The 7,012-nt window shown below is 35.6% G+C and overlaps 1 pseudogene; it reads left to right on the forward strand.

The window, feature by feature from the left end:
- Window positions 1-582: 582 nt before the first annotated feature.
- Window positions 583-6,562, forward strand: LOC125871125 (late blight resistance protein R1-A-like; annotated as a pseudogene).
- Window positions 6,563-7,012: the final 450 nt, after the last annotated feature.

Here is a 7,012-nt window from a genome sequence, read left to right on the forward strand (position 1 = left end):
CTACTTATATTCTAAAAAAAAATTAAAATACAAATATTTCTTATTTTATTATAATTATTTTTTATCGTTATATAAATAAAAGTTAATGATGAATATACTATGATCTTATATATATGACATATATTATCCATCGAAAGGGTACGTGAAGTTAATCTATTTTAATTGATAAAATAAGATTAAGAAGAAATTTGTTTCCTATATTTTTATTTGTTAAAGTGATTTTAAAAGAAATAAAACAAGAATAGGGTTCTTTAAATATATTTTAATTCGGAAGAAGATGTGTTTAAAAAGAAAAGAAATAATATATTTATTTGGAAAGGATATTTTTGACCAATTTAGCTACTATAGAGACATTTCTGGACCAAAATATTGACTACAATGACATTTTTTAACCAAAGTCTTGACAACCAAAATATTTTTGAGTCAAATTATAAACGGAAAATATTTTTGTTCATTTCACATAGTTTAAGACATTTTTTACCCTTTTCCGAAAAATATATTCTAAAAGTGCAAGGACCAAATAAAAAACCCACAGTGAGACATTATCAGTAGGCTTTATCTTCAATTTTCCTTCATTCTTAGTTTGATGTAAATTGTTTCTACTGAAAAAGAGAAGTTGAACGGAAGGAAGAAAAAAATTAACTATTTTGGCTCGATTAGTGAGAATGGAAAGAGGAAAAGAAAATGAAGGACAAACAAAAGGGGAAAACAAATCATTGGTATGTTGCATATAACATTTACTTATTTTTTTCATTCACATAATTAATATATTCTTGTAAGTATGCTTGTTGCTTTATGTAACTTAGATGGTGAATATAATCTTTATAACTTATAAGAATCAATGATTATTTACTTATTTTTTTCATTCACATAATTAATATATTCTTGTAAGTATGTTTGTTGCTTTATGTAACTTAGATGGTGAATATAATCTTTATAACTTATAAGAATCAATGATTCGATCTTCCTGATATAAATTAAACTATACACTAAATCATCTGCTATTGTTGAATCTATCAAATTGATTTAAGGACAGGCGAGTTAGATTAATCTCGTAAATGAAATGACATAAATTACAAAAATAGCAAGGTAAAGTGAATATAAGGTTCTAGCCTTGGTGGGCAGAGTTGCCTGGTACTTGTTGCTGGTGGGAGGTGGCAGATATCCCGTGGAATTAGTCGAGGTGCGTGAAATTTGGCCTTGACACCACGGCCATAAAAAAGATGAATATAAGGGCAAGAATATAATCAAACCTTGTATTAGATTCTGAGAATCAGGCCTTGGTGGCCTAAGTACAACATATTCGGAATGGCTTAAGAACTAGGAAAGTAAGAGCTTTTGTTTAGAGAGTTAGCGCGTAAACAATGAGAGAGCTTAATGCACCAGACTGTCATTTTTTGTTTTAAGAATTGAGGTGTAACAGGACAAACATTTGGCTTCTCTATTAGGCTAATCTGGAGAAAGTCTTCTACACTTGTGATAGTCGCCTGTTGTAATTTAAAACTGAAAATTAGAGTTAATAATCAAAACATGGGAAAATGCATAAGTACCCCCCAACCTAAGCCCGAAATCCCAGAGACACACCTAACCTTTACTAAGATCCTATTACCCCCCCGAACTTAAGTTATCTATAATATTCTACCCCTTTTCAGCCTACGTGGCACTATCCTCTAAAAAAATGTCAACATGCGCTGGGCTCACAAGACAGTGCCACGTAGGCCAAAAAGGGGTAGAATATTACATATAAAATAAGTTCGGGGGGGGTAATAGGACCTTAGTAAAGGTTAGGTGTGTCTCTGAGATTTCGGGTATAGGCTGGGGGTACTTATGCATTTTCCCATCAAAACATACATAAACTATCACGTTTTCGCGAGTTTGATCACAACTCAACTATCCGTTGTTCCCTTTTTCTATTTGAACTATCACGTTTTCATGAGTTTCACATCTCAACTATCAGTTGTTCCCTTTTTGGATATGAACTATCACGTTTTTGTGAGTTTCACACGTAACTATCAGGTGTTCCCTTTTTCTATCTAAACTATCACCATTTATGTATTAACATAATTTGAAACAACATTGGTGTTTTGGCAGTTGTCATCCGTTGTACTTCTCGAGGACATTGTCAATCTTCTAGATTTCATAGAGAGGCTAAGGAATGGGTGTGTTCTAACTTCCCTTGACATAGATCAAATTGAAGATTTGACATTGGAGCTGATGTTTGTGTCCGGATTTTTTCATCTTTATTACTCTTTCTTTTCAGAAGGTTGTAATGACAAAATGTCTTGCATATCAAATGATATTCATGATCTGGTTCAGTCACTTTTGCATCGACATGGCGAAGACATCCTCGTTAATATGAATTATCATGACCTCTTTGAAAATATCAAAAGTTATATTACCTATGCTGAACCAAGTCATGTAACCACAACTGAGGATCGTTTGGTTGAACTTCTGGGTGCCATCCTTATGTATCTCCAATATCTACCCAAGTTGTGTTCTGAGCTTATTTTTACATCAATGACTCAATATGAGCTTCTGCAGAATGTATTTGGCAATTTACGAGATTTCCATAGGTTGAAAGTAAATGGTTGTATTGAGTATGAGACAATCGAATATGTCATACCTCATCTTCAACTTAAGGCTCAGAGAGTTGTAAACTTCTGTTTTACTTTTTTCTACTATCAACTTGACGAATTCGATGAATCAGATGTCTCTCGAGTTAACTCCAAGCTAGCTAATCTACTTGTGCAGGTTATTCCTGTTGAACTGGAGGTTATGCACATATGTTGTACAAATTTGAAAGGTTCAAAGTCGAAAGAAGTTGGACGTTTCATCAAGCAGCTCGTAGAAGCCTCTCCAGACATTCTTAGGGAATCTCTGATTCATCTACAAGAGCACATGGTTAATACTGTTGCTCCTAGCGCTTCTATGTGTAACATTCATGTCATGATAGAGTTCATATTGATTATTCTTACTGATGTGCCCAAGGACCTTATTCGTCATGACAAATTGTTTGTTCTCTTGAACGTGTTAGAGAACTTACCAAGGAGGTATTCGTTCTTGATCGCAACTTAGAAGAGAATATGAACGCAACAAGCGGTACAGGTCTAAACTTGCTGGAAAATATTGAACTCCTCAAAGAAGATCTGAAGAATGTTTTCTTGAAAGCCCGTGCATACTCATCTCGGCTCCGCTTCCCCATGAGTAATGGACCGCTCTTCATGACTCTTATACTCTCAAACTTAAACAACTTGGTCAATTCCAATGCTTCTTCAGTTGCTTTGATAAAAGAAGAAATTAAGCAGGTGAAAGAAGACCTGGAAATTATAAGATCGTTCTTCGGGTATGTTGAGCAGGAGTTTCATAGAGATCTTTGGACGCGTGTTCTAGATGTGGCATATGAGGCGGAACATGTCATTATGTCAATTCTTGCCCAAGATCATGGTCTATTGCAGCTTCTCTTCATACTTCCTGATACCGTAGAAAAGATCAAGCTTGTCAAAAAAGAGGTACAAGAGAAGATCCCCAAGAGCAGCGATATTATTGTTGCAAACGCTCCTAACAACCTGGTTGAAATAAACTCATCAAATACAGTTGGTAAAATAATTGTAGGTTTTGAGGAGGAGACAGAGTGGATAATTAGGAAGCTCACCAGTAGACCAGCTGAGATAGATGTCATTTCCATTGTTGGCATGCCAGGGCTTGGAAAAACTACTTTGGCATTCAGAGTGTATAATGATAAGTCCATTGTTGATCATTTTGATGTTTGTGCTTGGTGCACAGTCGACCAGGAACGTAATGAGAAAAAGTTGTTGCAGAAAATTTTCAATCAAGTTATTGGTTTGAAAGAAAGATTCAGTGAGAATAACATAGATGATGACGTTGCTGATAAGCTGCGGAAAAAACTATGTGGACAGCGGTACCTTATTGTCTTGGATGACATGTAGGATACTGCAACATTGGATGAGCTAACAAGACCTTTTCCTGAATTTCAGAAAGGAAGCAGAGTGATTTTAACAAGTCGGAAAAAGGAAGTTACTTTGCATGGAAAATGCCAAAGTGATCCTTTGTATCTTCGATTGCTAAGATCAGAAGAAAGTTGGGAGTTATTAGAGAAAAGGGTATTCTGAGAAGAACGTTGCCCTGATGAACTAAAGGATATTGGGGAAAAGATAGCTCGAAAGTGTAATGGGCTTCCATTAGTACTTGATCTAATTGGTGGAGTCATTTCAAGGAAGGAAAAGAAAGAGGCTTTGTGGCTTGAAGTTCTGAATAATTTGAGTTCCTTTATTTTTAAGGATTAAGAGGAAGTTGTGAAGGTTATACAATTAAGTTATGACCATTTGTCAGATCACGTAAAGTCGTGTTTGGTTTACCTTGCAAGTTATCCAAAGGACGAAGATATAAGGATCTCTGTGTTGAAAGATTTATGGATTGGTCTAGGACTTGTGGAGCAGATTGAGATGAAAAGTGCAGAAGAAGTAGTGGATGGGTTAATTTCCAGTAGCTTGGTAATACCTTTCGATAATTCTATTTGCAAAATTCATGATCTTGTGCATGACTTTTGTTATATAAAATCTAGGAAGGAAAAGTTGCTTCACTTCATAGGAGGTTCAAAAGCTCTGTCTTCCTGTTCTTCTTCTTCTTCAGATGTTATGCCACGTGGAATTATCTTTCGTTTTAATGAATATCTATGTCATTTCGATGAAAATTTTGTCGTGTTTGATCCAGAAATGAAGAATCCTTATGTTAAACACCTCCTCTCTCTGAAGGTTGATGAGCATTGTCTTTCCTCCAACAGTCACCTAAAACACTTGAGGCTTCTTAAAAGTTTGGATTTGCAGGGCATAACATTGCCAGATTCTTTGCTGAATGAAATCGGTATGCTCGTTCATTTGAAGTACTTAATCATTCAGACGAAGGCAAAATCTCTCCCTCCGTCATTTTCAAACCTCTACAGTCTAGAAATTCTGGTGGTGAATAACCTGGAGAGATCATGCATGGTACTATCGCCTTGTTTTTGGAGCCTTGTAAAGCTACGAGATGTGTGGATAAAGTTTTGTGCTCTCTTTGATCTGTCCATCAACGAACCAACAGTGTTAGACGAGGACTCAAGGTTAGAAAATTTGACAGCATTATATGAGCTCTACCTTCTCGGTTCAGAAGACACAGAGGATATTTTCAAAAGGTTTCCTAATCTTCAAATCCTTAGTGTCTCTATCATACGAGAATGTTCAGGAGAGAAGATTTTTTTCCAAGGTTGGATGTCCTTAACGAAGTTGAAGAACTCCGTTTATCTTCTTCTTGGGATTCATTCGATGAATATACACACGGCTTCCCTTTGAGCTTGAAGAAAATGAGGTTGCAAGGGCTCGCTCTGACATCCGATACACTTTCAAGAATTGCTAGACTACCCAACCTTGAAGAACTAATTCTAGAAGATACAATCATCGAGGAGGGGAAAGAATGGAACATGGAGGATGTCACCTTCCAGAATCTCAAATCTCTAAAATTGGCTAGTATGCAATTTTCTGAATGGCAGGTTGATGCAGAGAAATGCTTTCCCGTGCTCGAGAAACTAGATATAAGTAGATGTTATGAGCTTATGGACATCCCAGACAGTTTTGGAGATATTGCGTCATTAAAGTTTATCAATGTATCGTACAACCCTCAGCTTAAAGAGTCGATCTTCAATATTAAGGAATATGTTGAAGAAATGACCGGAGAAAACAAGCTTAAGGTATACTTCTATGGTTGAGGTATGCTTCTATGAATTCTTTCGTACATTATATTTCCTTTTAGAAATGTTATGTTTTATTCCAATATATGTTCTTTGCAGAGAGATCATATCAACCTGTAAAGGCTTCAAATGATGAACCGANTGAGGTTGCAAGGGCTCGCTCTAACATCCGATACACTTTCAAGAATTGCTAGACTACCCAACCTTGAAGAACTAATTCTAGAAGATACAATCATCGAGGAGGGGAAAGAATGGAACATGGAAGATGTCACCTTCCAGAATCTCAAATCTCTAAAATTGGCTAGTATGCAAATTTCTGAATGGCAGGTTGATGCAGAGAAATGCTTTCCCATGCTCGAGAAACTAGATATAAGTAGATGTTATGAGCTTATGGACATCCCAAACAGTTTTGGAGATATTGCGTCATTAAAGTTTATCAATGTATCGTACAGCCCTCAGCTTAAAGAGTCGATCTTCAATATTAAGGAATATGTTGAAGAAATGACCGGAGAAACAAGCTTGAGGTATACTTCTATGGTTGAGAGCTTCTATGAATTCTTTCATACATTATATTTCCTTTTAGAAATGTTATGTTTTATTCCAATATATGTTCTTTGCAGAGAGATCATATCAACCTGTAAAGGCTTCAAATGATGAACCGATCCAAAAGACATGTATGCCTTCTTCCAACGCGGTTTTTCTATATCCATTTCGTTTATTCATAACACAAGTCTAAACAGTGCTAGCTAGCTATCAGTACTCGTGTTCTTTATTATATTATAACATATGAGATATTGTATGCATGCGTGCTTTTGATTACCATGAGATCTTATGTATTTTTTTATTCTTCTAAAGTGTGTGACTCTCGTACGTGTTAAAGCTGAAATCTTCAGTTACCACAACTTACAAAATGATCATATAGACAAATTTCATAATATACGTGGTTATGTTAGTTAGCGTTGGGTGTTCACGATTATCAATGTTTTGAGAGTGGCAATCCATAATTTCCTTGGTATATATATATGAGCTGTTCTCAAATTGTTTTCCTGAGGATGCATCCAACAAAATTTAAGACTTTAAGTGACGTGAGTTGTTGTGGGATTGTTCTTCAAAGGAATAGTGGAAGAGATGTTGAGCTCTCTTAACACAAAGTTCCACGACTTGTATATATATAATATAAGTACACATGCATTTTGAACTGCTCAAAACAACTATTTTTTGCCACATTCTTTTAGGCATCTTCTGCTCCTTGATTAAACTAATAAATTAGTC

The sequence above is a fragment of the Solanum stenotomum genome, chromosome 7 (assembly GCF_019186545.1).
Source record: "Solanum stenotomum isolate F172 chromosome 7, ASM1918654v1, whole genome shotgun sequence".
Classification (NCBI taxonomy): Eukaryota; Viridiplantae; Streptophyta; class Magnoliopsida; order Solanales; family Solanaceae; genus Solanum; species Solanum stenotomum.